The following is a 19244-nucleotide window of genomic DNA, read 5'->3' as shown; positions in this document are numbered from 1 at the left end:
CATTAAAACGCAGGACATAGAAGGAAGATTAGCAGTTCACCTTAGTGAGTTGATGCTAATCTTTACCAAGAGAAGCATCTAATGATAGGGATAGAATTACCGAGCGCTTTCACCATCAACAAGCCTGTTTAACAGGAAGAAAATCATCTAAAAATATATGTTTGGAATGAAAGTGATTGAAGATTATTTAAAACAAAGAGAAAGAGAGAAAGCTGACGAATCTTTTCAGCATTATCCGAAAGTCATGTTGGCGATTTATGGACTTAAAACCATCAGTCATCACGGGTTTTACAGGAGAAAATTGATTCATCATGCTTACACTGGAAAAAATGCCCCTCCAAAAATAAGTAAAAAAAACAACAAATAAAAGACGTTTTTGGCTTGAAAGAAGCAAAAAATCTGCCAATGAAACTAGTGAAAATCGGCTCGTAAAGATTTCTTGAAATAAGATGTGATATTTAGGACTTTTGAGTTAAAAGAGATCTTGAAATTAGCTTAAAAACCTCTTCAAATGTCAAAAAAAGCTTGTTTCATGTGATATGTGACTCAAACAATTTGAAATGAGACAAATATACTTGGTAAGATTTAGATTTTTTGCAGTGTAAATCTCGTGTTATTTCTTTAGGGATAAAAAAACAAAAAAAAACAAACATGAAATCAGCTGTATGACGCATGCAGGCACCTTGAAACAGTCTGACCACAGCAGTTAACACTCCAATAAAGACACAAAACTCTCAGGATGACGGGTCATTTCTTTTCCCCCAGCAGTGTCACTCAAAACTCCACCCAGAGCGCCGGAGCAGCCATTCAATAGAGAAGCTTTCAATGGTCTGAGCTCCGACCAATCACGGCGTCCGCCGCCCCCCTCCCTCCGTCGGCTCCCGAGCCTTCGACCAATCGCGGCGGCCCTTTCCCCACACGTGACTGTGTGCCGCTGTCCGTCAACCGCCTCATATATAGTGCATGCAAGAAAATGTGGAACAGTTCAATAACTTGTGCTGTAGCTAGTGTTCGTGTGTGTGTGTGTGTGCGTGCGTGCATGCTTTTGGGGTGGGGGTGGGGGTGGGAATATCTATGCTTGTTTATTTATGTAGAAAGGGACAGAAGCAAAAAAGGGAGGGCGAGAGGGAGGAAGAGAAAGAGATTTGTAGGCACTTGTGTTGGTAAACTGCTGGCCGACTTCCCACTGGAGGCACACAGCGATCAGACTGAGAGTTTGTGTGAGTGCACGTCTGGGAGAGAGACACACAAGAGACAGGCGAGCAGAGCGCGAGAGAGAGAGAGGGAGAGGGAGAGAGGAACTCGTTCAACCCATTTCAGCAGCAACTTTTCAGCCCGTCTGACATGAGGTCTCTCCTTGCATAATGGAAGCTTTTTTTTTTTGGCTCTCGTCTTTTCTACCGTCCCGGTCGCCGGTTTCCTGCCGCTGAACTTTTGGCTTCACTTTTAGGTGAGTATCTGCACGAGCTCGACCCTTTCCTGAGTCTTTTTCTGCTTTAAAAATGCTTTAAAATGCCAAAATTCATTCAAAAATGTTATAGGATAAACACCGATTTACAAAAATCTGCATTTTTTAAATTTTCTTTTTAAAAATCGGTGTGTAAAAGCTGAGCTTGTGCTCAGCACGGTTTGTCTCGAGCAGTGTGTGTGTGTTTCTCTGCATGTATGGGAGAGTTCAGAAAAAGGATGTACGTGCAAGAAAAAGATTGTGCCAAGTGTGAAAAGTGAGTTGCGTGCGTGTCGTTTTTTTTTTTCCTTCCTCCAGAGCGAAGCTCTGTGGGAATGCAGGCTGCGGTAGCCGGTAGCAATGTTTGACTGGGGAGGAACTGAGCCAGACAGTAGACAAAAGCGAGCAGGGCCGGCCAGACAGGGCAGGTCAGCCATTAGAGGCTGCAGCGGAGGGACAGGTCAGCCAGCTGCTGCTGCCCCCCCCCCCCCAGACTCCACGAGGGGATGGTGGGGGGGCGGCGGTGGCCTCAACATTAGGGCTGAGGGTCAGGGCTGCGGCTGGAGTTTTTTGGGGGGTGACGACGCTTCGTGCCCGCCTCTCAATGTGTTCACTTTGCATCTCTCTGCAACTCTGAGAACCCCCAGCATGCTTTGCAGGTCAAAAAAAAAAAAAGAGGCAGTTGAGACACTGGTGGAAAGAGCTAAAAATAATTTTTGCTGACATCAAAAAATTTTTTATTGCCAATTTAACACAAAAAACATAATTCTTTTTTTTTTGCGTTAAAATCTTCTAAATCAACCGTTTCAGCGACTTAGGTTTGCGTTTGGGGCGAAGAGGAGAAACTGCAGCGAAGGGAGCGTGAATGTAGGAGGTGGTTGCATGTAGACCGCAACAAAAGAGGAAGAACAGGAGATAGTCGTGTTATTTTCTATTCCCCTTTTTCACTGCTTTTCCCCGCCGACTTCACTGCGTTTGGAATGTATTCAGTGGCAGGAAACGCCGGCCGTTCCTGAGTTTTCTTCTTAATCCACGACAAAAAAGCAGTGCATGTGTATGTATGTCTGTATGAGGGAGCAGCAACATCTCCCCGGATCAAAGATGTACAGCATAGCAGCAAAAAAAAAAAAAAAGGAAAGAAATTCACAGACGGCACGCAGGCTCAACATCAAGACGAACACACGACACATTCAGAAATCTGGGCGATAATGGAGGAAAAAAGCAAGAAAATAAGGAATGAAAAACAACGAAAGCTCTCTAACAAAGTGTGCCGAGCATCTCGGGCTTTCAGGCATCTCGGCCGAGTTCGAGTCGCTCTTAGAATGCCTGGACGTGTAGAGTCTTGTCGCCCAGATGCGCATATCAGCCCTCAGTGAGGCTGGCAGCTGGAGTCATACGCGCCATAACTCCAATCAACAGAGGCTTTCAGTCAGATGCAGGCCTACACACAGCTGATAATACAGCAGGGGTTTGTCTCCAAAACGGGGGGATAAAACGGCGTTCTCAGTCAGAGAGATTCGCTTTAAATTTAAAAAAGGAACTTGTTGACACTTGGACTCTGGAGGTGAACTTGACATTGAAATATTTCTGTCTCTGAAATGGCTCGACAGCATTTTTTGGAAGTGTCTCACTTGTTGAGTTCAGGGAAGGTTGTGTAAGCGGCTCCCGTTGACACCCCCCCCCCCCCGGCACCTAAACGCCGGCCAGGACCCCTGAGCCCAGGTCTGGGTGGACTTTGCTCCTGCGACTCGGAGCGGTGCGAGACCCTCTGCACCCTTTGCTCCCTCGCAGCCCTGTGTGGATACCTGGATTTGAATAGAAACCAGACAGCGAAACCCCCCCCCGGCCCCAGTCACCACTCCCGCGCGGGACAATGAGGATTTGTTAGCGCTCAGCCATGAGCCCGCTCACACAAAGCGTATAGCCTCCCAGTCCCCGGCCCTGGAGTGCAGCGAGCGTAAGCACAGGCGGGCAGGACACCAGCAGGGGGCCCAGGGTGGGGGTAGTTTGGGGTGGGATTAGCAGACAAGAGCTCCGAGATGGGGGATGGGGGCCTGAAATGAACAGGAAATTACTGCCTTTGATGAGGCAGAGGCAGATTCGCACAGGCTGAACTCCTCTGGGCCGCTTTTCCCCAGTCGTAATGGGGGGAAAAAGGACCGTGAGACCCCCGGCGTGCCACCTCCCTCTGCTTAGCACCTGTGTTCAGACTTTACAGCAGCGTGGAAGTCAAAACACTTCCCAAAGTTCACCGTTTCCTCCCTCCTCCCCAGCCTTTCCCCTTCCCCTTCCCATCCTCTTCCTCCCCTCAGACGCCAGCCTCCAAACATGTCATGAGAATCCTGTTAGCGCTGCGTCCATCTGACCCAATTTCACCCGCTGAAATCCCACCGTGGAGAGACCTCAGATCCCCAGAAATGGTGCTCAGCTTTCCGCACGAGTATTTCCAAAATGACGTATAAAATGCCCCTCCAAAAATAAGTAAAAAAACAACAAATACGAGACGTTTTTGCTTGAAATAAGCAAACAAAAATCTGCCAATGGAACTAGTGAAAATCGGCTTGTCAAGATTTCTTGAAATAAGATGTGATATTTAGGACTTTTGAGTTAAAAGTGATCTTGCAATTAGCTTAAAAACCTCTTCAAATGTCTAAAAAAAAAAGCTTGTTTCATATGAAATGTGACTCCAAACAATTTGTTTTCAAGACTTTTTCATTTAACAAGATATTCCAGATGTATAGATGTATGGATGTATGGATATTTTGACTAGAAATTAGACATTTCGACTAGAAATGAGAAAAATATAAGAATTTTTTCCAGTGTAATGTTGTAAACATCATATCAAACAAAGAGGAGCAGAGATAAATGAGAGGAGAAAATGTCTCAGAGCTGTTTGTTTGACCAATACGATCGTTTCTTCGGCCTTTCTTCCACACTGGAAAAAATCTAAGTCTTACCAAGTATAATTGTCTCATTTCTAGTCAAAATATCTCATTACACTTAATATAAGACAACTGCCTAACAAGTAGCATTTCAGCCAGATATAGGGACTTGTTTGAAGACAATACATCTGGAATATCTTGTTAAATGAAAAAGTCTTGAAAACAAATTGTTTTGAGTCACATATCATATGAAACAAGCTTTTTTTGACATTTGAAGAGGTTTTTAAGCTAATTTCAAGATCACTTTTATCTCAAAAGTCCTAAATATCACATTTTATTTCAAGAAATCTTGACAAACCGATTTTCACTAGTTCCATTGGCAGATTTATTTTGCTTATTTCAAGCAAAAACGTCTTGTATTTGTTGTTTTTTTTACGTATTTTTGGAGGGGCATTTTTTCCAGTGCACTTTCCACCGACTCCCACCATTTAAATCTCCTAAACACCGCTGATAGAAATTTCTGGGTTTCTGCGCGCGTGTTTGCATTCCAGAGCGCGAGCGGAGACGGTAATGTGTGTTCAGTGAATATCAGGGTCGATTAGAGAGTCTCGTCTGGTCGGGCTGCAGCAGATTAGACAGGCGGAGCAGATACAGGCCGCGGGCTGGTCGTCTGGCGTTCTGACCCACATCGCTCTGATTTGCACGTCACTTCCCATTACGCTGACGATTGGTGCCGCATCAGCTGAGCGTGCCGCGATCTGCATACCCTCCCCACGGGCGAGGCCTCGCCGCCCGTAACCTCACGCTGTCACACACCAACCCCGGCGGTCCCGCTGCTTAGCCACAGGAAGTGTTGATGAGTCACTGCCAGGCACCGCCTCGCCGCTATTCCAGCCCGCGTAGATTTGGCACGCTAGCAGAATTTTGACCTTGATGTTAATAAACTTCTAACTGGACAACCTGAGCAACTGGCTGGGAAGTGACATACCATTATCTCCCAAATTATGCCCATTAGGGGATAAAGAAGCCAAAAACACAACATGACAAGCGGAGAATTCTCTGTAATCATGGCTACTGGGACAATACTTAAACGGTGGAAAACACCCAAACCCCCTGAACTGAAAGAGTGGATAAACATTATGATAAAGACTCAATGCTCAACAGGTTGAACAATACAAACAAGACCCACACTGGAAAAAATCTAAGTCTTACCAAGTATATTTTGTCTCATTTCTAGTCAAAATATCTCATTACACTTAATATAAGACACAACTGCCTAACAAGTACTATTTCAGCCAGATATAGGGACTTGTTTGAAGACAATACATCTGGAATATCTTGTTAAATGAAAAAGTCTTGAAAACATCTTGTTTTGAGTCACATATCATATGAAACAAGCTTTTTTTTTACATTTGAAGAGGTTTTTAAGCTAATTTCAAGATCACTTTTATCTCAAAAGTCCTAAATATCACATTTTATTTCAAGAAATCTTGACAAAGCCGATTTTCACTAGTTCCATTGGCAGATTTATTTTGCTTATTTCAAGCAAAAACATCCGGTAACATCACCCGACATCGTCTCTTGACATTTTTGGTGGCTTCTGGTGGCCTCTTCAGCCATTTGTGTGGCTGTGCATGTGCAGGGCTCAGACAGGGATCTATTTTCACAGCATTGGTGTTGCTTTAAATGCTCAATTATTAAGATATTATGGTGAAAATTACACATAAAAAAAACGCTAAATTACCTGCAACACGGTGGACTTTAGCCAAAATATCATCACTTTTATCTCAAAAGTCCTAAATATCACATCTTATTGATATACTGATTTTCACTTGTTCCATTGGCAGATTTATTTTGCTTATTTCAAGCAAAAACGTCTTGTATTTGCTATTTTTTTTACTTATTTTTGGAGGGGCATTTTTTCCAGCGAAGGCACTAATCTGGGACTTGTTCTGGGCTCACATCACATTGCCTGATGAGCCTACAGTATGAATACCTCCCTCTGATTGTACCCGGTATCCAGCACTGTAATCTATTGTATGGATATGCTCTCCAGCTATGTAACCATCAATATGACGTCTTTATGAACAGTATCGTTCATACTGTACTTTTATTTTGGTTTTGCTATGATACTACATGTAATGCATATGATAAGTAATGTCTCACAAATGCTGACAAAGACAAAGAAATAAAAACTTGAATTACAAAAAAAATAAACTTATAACTAAAGGTTCAGAATGTCAACTCAAATCAGGGCATCCTTTGCGCTTTGACATCAGATCCTCGTCTATCCTCGTCGTCTTACTACGAGAGGAGAGACGTTTTGGCCAGCAAGATGTTTGCTTTTCAGCTTCGGTTCCCGACACTCCCCTTTAAAAAAAGGGTCTCCGCACATCCCGCCCTCTGCAGGTGAAGCCAAAGCGGAGTTAAAGTTGATGCAATGCTGAATTTGATCTCTTAATCTGACACTTGAAGAAGCACTTGGAACCAGAAATACGTGCACTCAGCCAGGCGGCCGACGAGGCGCCCCGTGCTTGCGTGCCCTGAGCACATAAAGACTGAAGAGGTTTCGGTGGCAGATCTGCAGCTGGCTGACAGAGACCAGTCTGTTTGCAGGCTGCCTGAGAGATAATTGGCAGCTATGGAGTGAAAAGCAGGCTCAGCAACAGATAAGAGCCGTGTGGAAAGCTCCATAATCAGCACGGATTAGCAAATGATAAATCATGGGTTCACACAAGTATGCTGTCACTGCTGGGAGAACCGTGGAGAGAGGCAGGAAGGAGCGAGCGGAAGAGGAAAAAGATACGGGAAGGGCGGAAGAGGGGAGCCAGATGCGAATGTTTTTCTGCCTTAATTCAAAAGAAAAACACAATAAAAACCATCCGGCAGGTCAGCAGGAGAGGCAGGCTGAGAGGGGGAAATGGAAAAAAGAGGAGAAATTAAAAGCTCTGCCAACACTCGGGCTAATACAATCTTCTGCCTGTCAGATTACCTTCTTTAATCCAGAAAGGTTTAACGCCTCTCAGAAATCTGAAAGGAGACATGAATTCAGCAGAGATTTTCTTCTGCTGGAGAGTGGGGGGGTGTTGGGGGGGGTTAAGTCTCTGAGCAACTCTCTAAAGCACTGGCCTCAACAACTCTGCTGCACAGCCGTCAAACCGCCTCGCAGAGGATCAGCCGCTTCAAACCGCTGCGACGTCAGACTCAAAAAAACATCCACGAATTATACCGCAGCGCTCATCCGCCATTAAGAAGCGCGCATCTATGCATCTCTGAAAAATATCACACGCGCGCGCACGCTTCCTGCGTTTTTTTTTTATCCGCGGCGCGGCGAACGGTCGGCCGCCTTTCATCCGTGCAGCGGGACAAAAAAGATGAGCTTAACTTAGCTTAGGCAGTGCTGATCAGGTCAACAGAGCACAAAGCATCATACTCTGCATTAAGGACACCGTGTCCCTGCTGGTGCCATGCAGCAACACGCCCCCCGCTGGGACGGGGACGGGGGGGGGCATGCTTTGCAACGTTTGTCACGCAAAGGGGAAAACATGATCATGGAAATAAAAAGGGTGCTGCAGACGACAGACGGTTGGGGGGGATAACCGTCTTGCATATGGCCGCATTTTGGTAAATACGTTGAAGCCAAAAAAATGGAGGATGCCTGCCCGATTATCAATTTTGAGGGTCCGTTTCGATTCCCCGTGCTTTGGATACACTGCGTCCGACTGGCTGTAAAGCAGCACGGGCGTCATCTGTGCAGAATAAAGGTTTGATCGGTATCCAGGCCATCCCCGCGCTGGCTCTGACTGATAACACAAACACGGAAAAAATCCTTCAGAACGAGGCTCCGCAGCTCTGTGGGCGGGGTGGGTGCAGGAGACGGAGGGCGATGGCGACGGCGGCCCTGCTCCCCGATCCGTGCCGCAGTCAGGGGTGCGTCGGGTCTGAATGCTGGGTACGCGAGGGTGACGCTGATCCCACACTGCAGATTAAAAACATGGATTATGCCCCATAAGCAACCGTTGTGTAACCTTTTGTTGTGGTGTCCTCGAGGATACGCTTGTTTACCAAAACATTTCTGCGCTTTAGCCACCGAAGAGACTACCAAACAACGAAAATATGCTAGTCTGAGGGCAGATTGGAGGTGTTGGCTTTGACAAAAGTGGCCGTGCGTCTGACCTGGGGGATAAAGCCTGAAGATAAAAAAGTGGCAGCAGGCACCGGGGAAGCGTCACGGTTAAATCCAGAAGACAACCACAAAGGGCTCTCTCATCCCGCTTTGTTAGGAATCCTGCAAAATGACTGCGAGAAAGAGCCGGGGGATACATATTCATCAGCCTCAGCACCCCTGAAACGACTGAAATGAGCCAACAAAGCTTTGGAGAAGAGACAAGTGCGACATCCAGCTCTATCTGGAGGATGCTGCAGGAGTGGATAAGTCAACTCGAGCCAGACTGACTGACATGGGCTGTGTTCGAAACCGCATACTTCGCCTACTACTCCTACTAACTTTTTGAGTTAGTAAGCCAGTTTGAGTAAGCGAGAAGGTCCCGGATGCATACTAGATTCTCTGAAATGTTGGGTATGCATCATGAGGTTACTACTCATACTCAAACTACCCAAGATGCAACGTAACGTGACGTCGCCGATCGTCATTTGCTGTCAAAACAGCAGTTTCAAGCTAGCTACAACGAGGGTAGGTTCACTTCCTGTTTTCAAAACAAAAGCACCAATTGTATGGTAATGGCTTTCCCTATGATAAAAGGCAACGGGTATTTTATTTTGTGAAAATAACCGGAAGTGCGTTGCTCACTGCGGCTAGCTTTAGTAGCGCCGAATTCGTGGGAACAAAATTGTAAATAGCCGGTATTTTGTCAGGTTTTCAACATGTTGGGGATCTAAACGACTACTTTCTCACCTGAAAATGTTTCAAATGTTGCTAAAGTTTACAGAGTTTAGAGCTTAAGAGAAATCAGCTTCAGGCCGGCTGATTTCGGCTCGGGCAGGAGCGAAATGCATTGTGGGTAAACGCTCTGCATACTGTCTGATCGATGAATATGCAGTATGGAAGTATGGAAGTATGTAGTATGCAGTATGCAGCAGAGATGGGAGCAAGTCACACGTGCAAGTCTCAAGTCTTAGCTTTCAAGTCCCAAGTAATTTTTCTTGGTCAAGTCAAAGTCAAGTCACCTTATTATTGCAATTTTACCTGCAGAATCTGATCTTAATAAAGTGAAAAGACAAGATATAAGTAACTGTCAGTAAACATCATTGGCCAATGTGTCCAACCTGTCCACCCCGTATCATATCAAGCTAACATTAGCTAACTACAGACTAGGCTAACAGGATAATATTAGCTAATTTGACAAGCACTTACTGGTCAGAATGGATCTTCAAATGACGAACAAAGTTCGAAGTTATGCTAGATGCTTAACACTCAAGTCATTCAAGTCATCGTGTCTCAAGTCAAGTCAAGTGCCGAGTCTTTAACTTCCAAGTCCGAGTCGAGTCTCAAGTCTTTTATTTTCTGTCAAGTCACAAGTCATCAAAACAGCAACTCGAGTCGACTTGAGTCCAAGTCACAGTGACTCGAGTCCCCATCTCTGGTATGCAGTATGGAAGTATGTAGTATGCGGTTTCGAACACAGCCATGATGTGATCAAGAGCATCAAGAGCATCGAGAACGGGTTCAAAGGTGCACAGAGGAGAGAGAACAGAGAGAAAAACAGAGCAGGCACATCAGTCAGAAAAGGAAAGATGGGAGGATTGAGGGGGGAAGGAAGGTAAGTCACGGGTGAGGGTGGCATGTTAGCGGAAAACAGCGCGTCACGGTCAGGAGAGCCAAGAGCTAACGCTGAGAAAGGAGCTGGCAGCAGGGATAGGTTGAAGCCTTGGCAGGAGGATCCACGGCACGTGGAGGCAGGGTGTTTCTGGAAAGGCTTGGCACGCCGCCTGGAGGAGTCCCTTCGCCGGAGGAAGGACTCGGCCTGGACACCGCAGCCTGTGAGGCACCTGGTGCCCGATTCAAACCGTTTACAAACCAAACGCATCGTATTTTAGGCACAGGGAGGGACAAACTGCGTCTGCTGTCAGACTTCTGACACTTATCTAACCCTAAAGCAGCTATTGGCACGCACGGTTTATACCAACTCGGTTACATAAAAGACCGCAGCCGCCTGACAGCTGGATGCGATGCTAAGTGACCCCGCTGCACCACCAAATCTCATTTAAACTTCCTAATTCAGGCAGATATTAAAACGTCCGATGTGACTTAAAGCCTATTTTACGACTGACATTCCAATTAAGGCCTATTTGTTGGATCTGATTGAGTTTGCTCACGAAGAGGATCACTCATTTCAGTGATTTAATCTCTCGGAGACGCCTCCACTGTGCCGGCGGATTGGATAATAATAATTGTCAAGGAAGCATGATGGGATGGGAGAAGCGTGTGAGAGCATATGCTGGCAGCTGCCCAGCCTGAGTATTTCTGAACAGGCATCTGAGCTATGCCGGGAGTGTCGGGTGGACTGTGAACACGCTCAAGTGCATAATATTTGTTCTGTTAAGAGGAGATTAACGGATTAAAAAGCCAGTTGTGGAGGTCCAGTAGCAGGAACTGATACTGCATATTTCCTTTTTCACGACTCGTCTCAGGGTGCAGATTTAAATGAAGGTGGAGGGGGCCTCGGCAGGAAGTGGTTTCACACTGCACGGGTCCGCTGGAATGCGAGTGTGTGGAGTTTTTAGGGTGCACTGGAGAAAATCTAAATCTTACCAAGTATATTTGTCTCATTGAGTATCTCATTACACTTAATATAAGACACAACTGCCTAACAAGTACTATTTCAGCCAGATATAGGGACTTGTTTGAAGACAATACATCTGGAATATCTTGTTAAGTGAAAAAGTCTTGAAAACAAATTGTTTTGAGTCATATTTCACATGAAAGAAGCTTTTTTTTTTCATTTTAAGAGGTTTTAAAGCTAATTTCAAGATCACTTTTAACTCAAAAGTCCTAAATATCACATTTTATATCAAGAAATCTTGACAAGCCGATTTTCACTAGTTCCATTGGCAGATTTTTTTGCTTATTTCAAGCAAAAAACGTCTTGTATTTGTTGTTTTTTTATTTATTTCTGGAGGGGCATTTTTTCCAGTGTGGACTCCCCAAACCTGCTCTCGTCTTTGTTGGATCTCACCTGAAGCTTAGCCCATCCCGGCTCGGTGACCTCCGGCCTAACCAGAGGGAACAGGATGTACAGAACTCCTCCGTCCGTTTGGGTTCTGCTCTGAGAATAGATTCCCACACAAGAGTTCAAGACCTTGAGCTTTCTGCAAAGTTTAATCTGGGCTAAAAGGAAAATATTAGCAGATGACAGCACACGTTCAACCCAAGCTGACGGTCGTTACTTTATATAAAAAAATTAAAAAAAAAAAAAATCAGATTTTTGTGCATCTGTGTTGCTCTGGCCTGGTTTCAGGCAGCGCTGAGTCCTGGCTGCAGCCCAGCCAGCTATGCAGGCAACACGACACAGAGTACACAGTGTGCTTCTCATTGTCCAACTGCTGGAATGTGCTGACGGCGCAGGGTTCACACTGGTTCAGTCACACTGTTCGCTCGGCTCCCGTCAGACTCTCATGCTCGCACAGCTATTTTTACACGTTACACTTTCTGCAAGTTTGTCAGTTATGCAAAGTTTCTGGGGACCGCGCCAGCGGCGGCGGTATCATCAGGAACCTCGACGTGGAGGTTTTCGGCACGCCTAAAAACAGATGAATGAGTCAGTGTGCGTCCAGCCGGTTAACATACATTTCCCATAACTTTTTTCCTGAGTGCAGAGGGAGCGGAAGTCGGTTCAGTCCAAAAAAAAAGAAAAAGAAAGAAAAAGAAAAACTGTGGGGAAATGAGAGCGAGAGAGATTTTTTGAGAATGAAAAAAGCCTCTGTGTGTCTCGGGCACACGGCCAAAACGGTCCGAGTGCCAAGGAGGGAAGCCATTGAAGCCCCAGCCAGAGGGACTGAAAAAACTATTACTTCCCACCTTGTCTGCGCATGAAAACATGGAGGGAAATTAGGAAAACGTGGGAGAATGAATGATTAAAAAAAGAAAAGGAAAAGTAGTAAAAAAGCCTCTTCTCAGGGAGCTTCTGAGGGATCAGAAAAACTTGGGGGAGAAGCAGAAATGTTATCTGGCCGAGGCTTCTACAATGAATTTGGAAGAGCAAATGTTACAGCTTTGTCTAAAAAGTAGCTTTTAATTATCCGTGTATTACGGATCCGTGTTTGTGATTTCAGTTCAAGGTTAAGAATCCTTTTTTTTTAAGGCGGAAACAATCAAATAATTCACTGAACGCAGCAAATTGAGACGCGCTCGTTGCGGTGATAACGGCGTCTCCTCCGTGGTCAGCGGACCGAGTCAGAATTGGAGAGGGTGAGATGTTGCTCTCTCTTCTCAAAGTAATCATTCATAATGCAGAACAGTGCAGTTTCTTTCTGAGAGCCTGCGGAGAGCACTTCTCCACACTGGAAAAAATGCCCCTCCAAAAATAAGTTAAAAAAAACAGCAAATATAAGACATTTTTGCTTGAAATAAGCAAAACAAATCTGCCAATGGAACTAGTGAAAATCGGCTTGTCCAGATTTCTTGAAATAAGATGTGATATTTAGGACTTTTGAGTTAAAGGTGATCTTGAAATTAGCTTAAAAACCTCTTCAAATGTAAAAAAAAGCTTGTTTCATATGATATGTGACTCAAAACAATTTGTTTTCAAGACTTTTTCATTTAACAAGATATTCCAGATGTATTGTCTTCAAACAAGTCCCTATATCTGGCTGAAATAGCACTTGTTAGGCAGTTGTGTCTTATATTAAGTGTAATGAGATATTTTGACTAGAAATGAGACAAATATACTTGGTAAGACTTAGATTTTTTTCCAGTGCAGCAGTTCCACATCTCACCCATCGCCCTTTACACTGGAAAAAAATCTCAGTCGTACCAAGTATATTTTTCTCATTGAGTATCTCATTACACTTAATATAAGACACAACTGCCTAACAAGTACCATTTCAGCCAGATATAGGGACTTGTTTGAAGACAATACATCTGGAATATCTTGTTAAATGAAAAAGTCTTGAAAACAAATTGTTTTGAGTCACATATCATATGAAACAAGCTTACTTTTTAGACATTTGAAGAGGTTTTTAAGCTAATTTCAAGATCACTTTTATCTCAAAAGTCCTAAATATCACATCTTATTTCAAGAAATCTTGACAAGCCGATTTTCACTAGTTCCATTGGCAGATTTATTTTGCTTATTTCAAGCAAAAACGTCTTGTATTTGCTGTTTTTTTACTAATTTTTGGAGGGGCATTTTTTCCAGTGTTCTGAACAGGTTTCCAAAAAAAAAAAAGAGAATTTTTCTTCGTGAAACAAAGGCAAAACTGCAGCGTTCCAAATCTCCTCCAGTTCTGAGGCGAGCAGGCAGAGCAGAACACAGACAGACAGACAGGGAGAGCATTAATAAAACATGACTGCATGATTTTCCAACCTCAAAGAGGCGCGCACAGGAAGGCTCCCAGAGCCGGAGCCGGGGTTCAGCGCAGGGTAAAGGGAACAGTAATCTCTAACTAGCTCAGCACTGCAGCGCACTTGTTTAAAGCTGTGGGGCACGGCGGCGCCCTCTGATCACGCTCGCACCGCCTCGCCTCCTTCCACCCTCCTCAGTCCCACTCACTCCGTCTCTTTCTGTCTCTCTTTCTGTTCTGCTTCAGGCTGAAGGCGCGGGAAGCGTGCGGCCTGGAGCTTCCTGAGCAGTTCTGCAGAAGGTGAGTACCATGCAGCGATGACAGCATTCACCACGTCTGAGGAAACCAGAAGCGTTGCATCACCGGCTCTTCTGGATTCTCATCGTCGCCACGACAACACGGGTGGCAGCGTCTCCCGGCTCAGACGTTCTCCACTCGCTCGCACACAGCAGCACACACACACACACATCCAGCTTCTCCTTCTGTGTTTTCCACGGCCGTAACCATCTGCTGACAGCCGACGTGGAGAATTCTGGCAACCCTAGCAGGCCCGCAGACACCCAATATATATTTGGATTGGAACGGCAGACGCTTGAAATAAGAGGTGGTTTGGATGGAGCCCAACAGACGAGGGACCATTTTCCACTTTTGTCGGATAAACCGCTGCGAACGGAAGCTCCAGACCAATTAAAATACACTTTTAGGCCCATTTTTATGTTGCTTTTGATCATTTTCCCCCCATCGACGAGTCAACCAGTGGCAATCGAGCTGTCAGAGGCGGACCTGGCTAGATTTAGGCCCTGGGCGAACCATCCCTTGCAGCCCCCCCAAAAAAGACTTACCCCGCCACCAACACAACAACATATTATATTATTTGTATTATTCTATTATATATATATAATCTTAAATACAAAAAGGTACAAAAAGATACCACATGTAGCTTACAAAAAGCCATGTTAATGTATATTAGAAATTATTTAGGTTATTTCATTTAGCATATAGCTCGTAGCAATAAGAAATAATTCCACAGTCAGGACTTCTGTGTTGTGTTGCAAACACAAACCAGACCAGGTTGCCTTTGGGGGAAATTAGCAGCATGACATGATGCCTCAATTCTAATTCTAGTTCAGCAAAACTAAAAATCAAACACAGTCGTGGCTAATAGCACCATATTAGCAAGAGGCTAACAGATAGCCTATAAATCTGTATCCCTTTATCTTTTGTCCGTTTCTTCTCTTCTTCTCTTTCTAAACTGGGCACCTGATGGCTTCTTTGGTCTTTCACCATGATGATGATCCATGATGACTCCACATTATTACCTTTGCTTTTCCCTTTAACGCCGTCCGTTCACCCGTCAACCAACCGGAGTCACGTGACGTAAACAAATTCACGTAGATGGCTGCACGGATTTGAAAAACATAACCCAATTAATTACATATATATATGGGTCTATGTTCATTTTAGGAATTAAATACAGTTTATTTGGACTGGAAGCAGTTTGTGTTGTGGCCTGGGATCAGTCTACCCCCCACCCCCCTGCCCCACTCCACTATCTTGAAATGGAAATGAGCGGTACTCTAGAAAACTGGCAAGTTTTTTGGGGTTTTCTTCACATAGAGTGCGCCCTGGGCGGTCGCTCACATAGCAAAAACCGGCCCTGCGAGCGGTCCCGGTTCCCACGGGGAACATTCAACGCTGTCGGTGAGTTTCTGCTCTGATCCAAAACCATCGACCGTTGGCTGTACCCCGAGAGACACCTCCAACCATCGGTCGACCATCACGTCCAGGACGCGCGCGGCATCCAACCCTTAAGGCTGCAATAAACATTCATTGCTGTCGGTGGGTTTGCACAAACATAACTCACTGATCAATGAATGCAGACTGCGGTTCAAACACCTCTGATGATGCTGCGGGCTGAAGGTAAAGAGACAAAAAAACAAAAACACAGTTTATATGGGCCCAACTCCAAAAGCGTGCCGTGTGCAGCAGATTTAAGTCGCCGTGCTTCAAAGTCACGCAGGCTGGCTTTAAAAGCTCTGGTCACCCAAAGCTAATTACCGATATCCACACGCGTAGTCTCGGTTTAAAGATATCGGGCCCTTCAAAGCTCCAGCATAACGGAGTAAATCTCAACAGGAACAGAAATCCTGAGCGTCCTTCTGCAGGAGAAGTTATTCTGGGTAACACGGACTGAAGGATTCCTTTCACCTCCAACATGTTACGAGTTGAGCAGAGAAAGATCTGCAGGGCTCAGATCCACCAGAGGAAGAGAAAGCGCTCGGTAAACTGGTTAAACCAAGCTTTGGAGCACATCTTTCCCGTTACAGTCTATTGTTCAACACTCTGCATCCGGCTCAGATTATACAATGGAAAAAAATCAAAGTCTTACCAAGTATATTTGTCTCATTTCTAGTCAAAATATCTCATTACACTTAATATAAGACACAACTGCCTAACAAGTACCATTTCAGCCAGATATAGGGACTTTTTTTTTCATTTGAAGAGGTTTTTAAGCTAATTTCAAGATCACTTTTATCTCAAAAGTCCTAAATATCACATCTTATTGCAAGAAATCTTGACAAGCCGATTTTCACTAGTTCCATTGGCAGATTTTTTGCTTATTTCAAGTAAAAACGTCTTTTATTTGTTGTTTTTCTTACTTATTTTTGGAGGGGCATTTTTTCCAGTGTATTTTCTTTTGGTTTTTTGTTTGAATCTGTTAGCTCGTCCTCTTCAGACTGCTTGGCAGGGAGGAGCGGAGCCACAAGCCCTCTCTGCTCTACACTGTATTACTGACAGACAGAGATTATAAACAGATCTAATACATTATTTATCCTTGAAGGGACATTATAGAGTACAGCAGTGAGAAGCTCTGAAGCCATTTAGCAGATTGAGTAAACATCTGTTTTAAGAAAATCATCTAGAGAAAAGGCATTGGCAGCATCGGCCATTCCACTCGTGTTTGAGTCAGCAAACACACACTAACAATTAGGGAAGTGTCTCTTGTGCTCATGAATGAATTATTATAGTGTGTGGACTTTATTAGGGAGCCATACTGACAGCTTGATTCCATTCCATTTATTTTGTTGGAGGGAAAAACCTTTAAAAATGTATAACAAGTTTGTTAATGTGCACTGGAAACAAATTTACCAAGTATATATATATTTGTCTCATTTCTTGTCAAAATATCTCATTACACTAATATAAGACACAACTGCCTAACAAGTACCATTTCAGCCAGATATAGGGACTTGTTTGACGACAATACATCTGGAATATCTTGTTAAATGAAAAAGTCTTGAAAACAAATTGTTTTGAGTCGGATTTCATATGAAACAAGCTTTTTTTTTTTTTAGACATTTGAAGAGTTTTATAAGCTAATTTCAAGATCACTTTTATCTCAAAAGTCCTAAATATCACATCTTATTTCAAGAAATCTTGACAAGCCGATTTTCACTAGTTCCATTGGCAGATTTATTTGCTTATTTCAAGCAAAAACGTCTTGGATTTGTTGTTTTTCTTACTGATTTTTTGGAATACACCCGGCTCAGATTACAGCAGCAGCCAATAGGCAAAAATAAAATTGAATAAACTCTGTGATTCAGTTTATTCATACTTTAAATGTACAAACTTTCAATCACTGATAATAATAAAAAATGTTCCACATGATCTTGTTTTATGAATCGAATGTGTGTGTGAGTGTGACTTCGCCCACCTTTAGTTTCACTTCATCGGCGTGGTAACCAGCCACCGTGACTGTAGCGCAGGTTTGACATTTCATTTAGCTGTTCGTGGTTAATCGATGGGGCCGGCCTGAGAGCGCCGCTCACAGGCTGCTGATGTTTACCGTCTGCTCAGGCGTTTCTGCCCTGAGGAAAGCAGCCAGGTAGGGCAAAACTTCTTTATCTCCAAGTGATGTCATGTGGACAGCAGAAAGCCGGGATCAGCCTGTGCGCTCACACTCCAACGCTTGACTAACTCGATTGTTACGGACGGCTCATCTGACTGCATCGATGTTTTCCCAGAGCTCTTCAGACCGCCGTTTGCTGTTTTCCCTCCACAATGAATCTGCACCACCGAGCTAAATTTCTGCCCCTTGCTATGATTTATAAGTCCATGTCGAAACACAAATAAACCCCAAATAAGAAAAGGTTGAAACACTTTTCTCACAATACATAGTGAGATGTCTGTCTTATTGGTATGCCAATCAAACTATGCAGGTCAAGTGGGACAACTGTGTGTCTGTCAGACCAGGAGGCGTCCTCTCCCCTGTATAGTCCAATTTTTATCTAAAAGAGCTTTCTAAGCAGTTAAATCTGTAAAACTGGCCGTATGGTTGGAAACACAGTTGTAAAGCCTTTGATGTATGCTGATGACTTAGTGGTTTTTAGTCCAAGTTCAGCCGGTCTTCAGAAGTTGCTTAATGTGTGTTCGGTATACGGTGAACTTCATGATGTTAAATTCAACCCATCAGAAAGTGTCATTCTGATATGTCGCACTAAAGAAGACAAACATAGGGTTTCCCCTCATTTTAAGCTGTCTGGGACCTTATTGAACATCTCAAATGAAGTAAAATATCTCGGTCATGTGCTGACAGACCGTCAGGTTCCAATGTTATACGCTCAAGCTAATGTTCTAGTTGGGAAATTTGGATATTGCTCTGATGAAGTTAAACTGAACTGGTTTAGATCATATTGTACCTCACTGTATACGGCACACTTATGGTGCCATTATTAAAAAAAAGCCAGCCTTCAGAGATGGAAGGTGGCTTATAATGATGCATTAAGACTTTAGTTAAAGAAGCCCAGATGGAGCAGTGCCAGTGAACTGTTTGTGTCTACCAATGTCAGCTCTTTGATGGCTGTTTTAAGGAAGCTTATGTTTACATTTATTTGCCGACTAAATGAGTACAATAATAGATTTATCCTACTGTTGACTAACGTTAAATATAGTGCAGTAAGATATACTTCTGTATATTGGAAACATTGGTATGATTGCCTCCTAAAAGATTATTATTATTTTTTTATGAATGTTCTTTTTATGTTTTTATTATTGATTGTGTTTCTGTGTGATCTGGACTATGAGTCTTCAATAAATCTACTACATCTACTAAAAAGAACTAAATATTTCACTTCAGACAGTATGAGCCTAGGAAGTGGAACATTTAGTCTCATCAGGACGATCTGGATTCGTTATCTTCCTCTACTGATTCATTAACTCTTTCGGTGCCAAAGACGTCTATAGACGTCAATTGCGTTTTTTAACGGAGCGGGCTGGGGGACAATCTAGCGGAGTTTGTCACTAAATCTTAGGCTTGTAAACACTAAACAGAGAATATACTGGCAAAATTACCCGCTAGGTGGCAGCAGTGCCACTTTGCACAAAAAAAAGAA

At 43.8% G+C, this 19244-nt stretch overlaps 1 long non-coding RNA gene across 1 annotated transcript; it reads left to right on the top strand.

Moving 5' to 3' along the window:
• The first annotated feature begins 1058 nt into the window (after window positions 1-1058).
• LOC142382783 (uncharacterized) lies at window positions 1059-17520 on the top strand. Its single transcript, XR_012769950.1, has 2 exons — window positions 1059-1450; window positions 14098-17520. It is a non-coding gene; the product is annotated as an uncharacterized LOC142382783 (long non-coding RNA).
• The last annotated feature ends 1724 nt before the right edge of the window (window positions 17521-19244 follow it).

Source organism: Odontesthes bonariensis, chromosome 6, assembly GCF_027942865.1.
Source record: "Odontesthes bonariensis isolate fOdoBon6 chromosome 6, fOdoBon6.hap1, whole genome shotgun sequence".
Classification (NCBI taxonomy): Eukaryota; Metazoa; Chordata; class Actinopteri; order Atheriniformes; family Atherinopsidae; genus Odontesthes; species Odontesthes bonariensis.
Note: the sequence above shows the minus strand (reverse complement) of the source record. Positions and strands in the feature narration are given on the sequence as shown.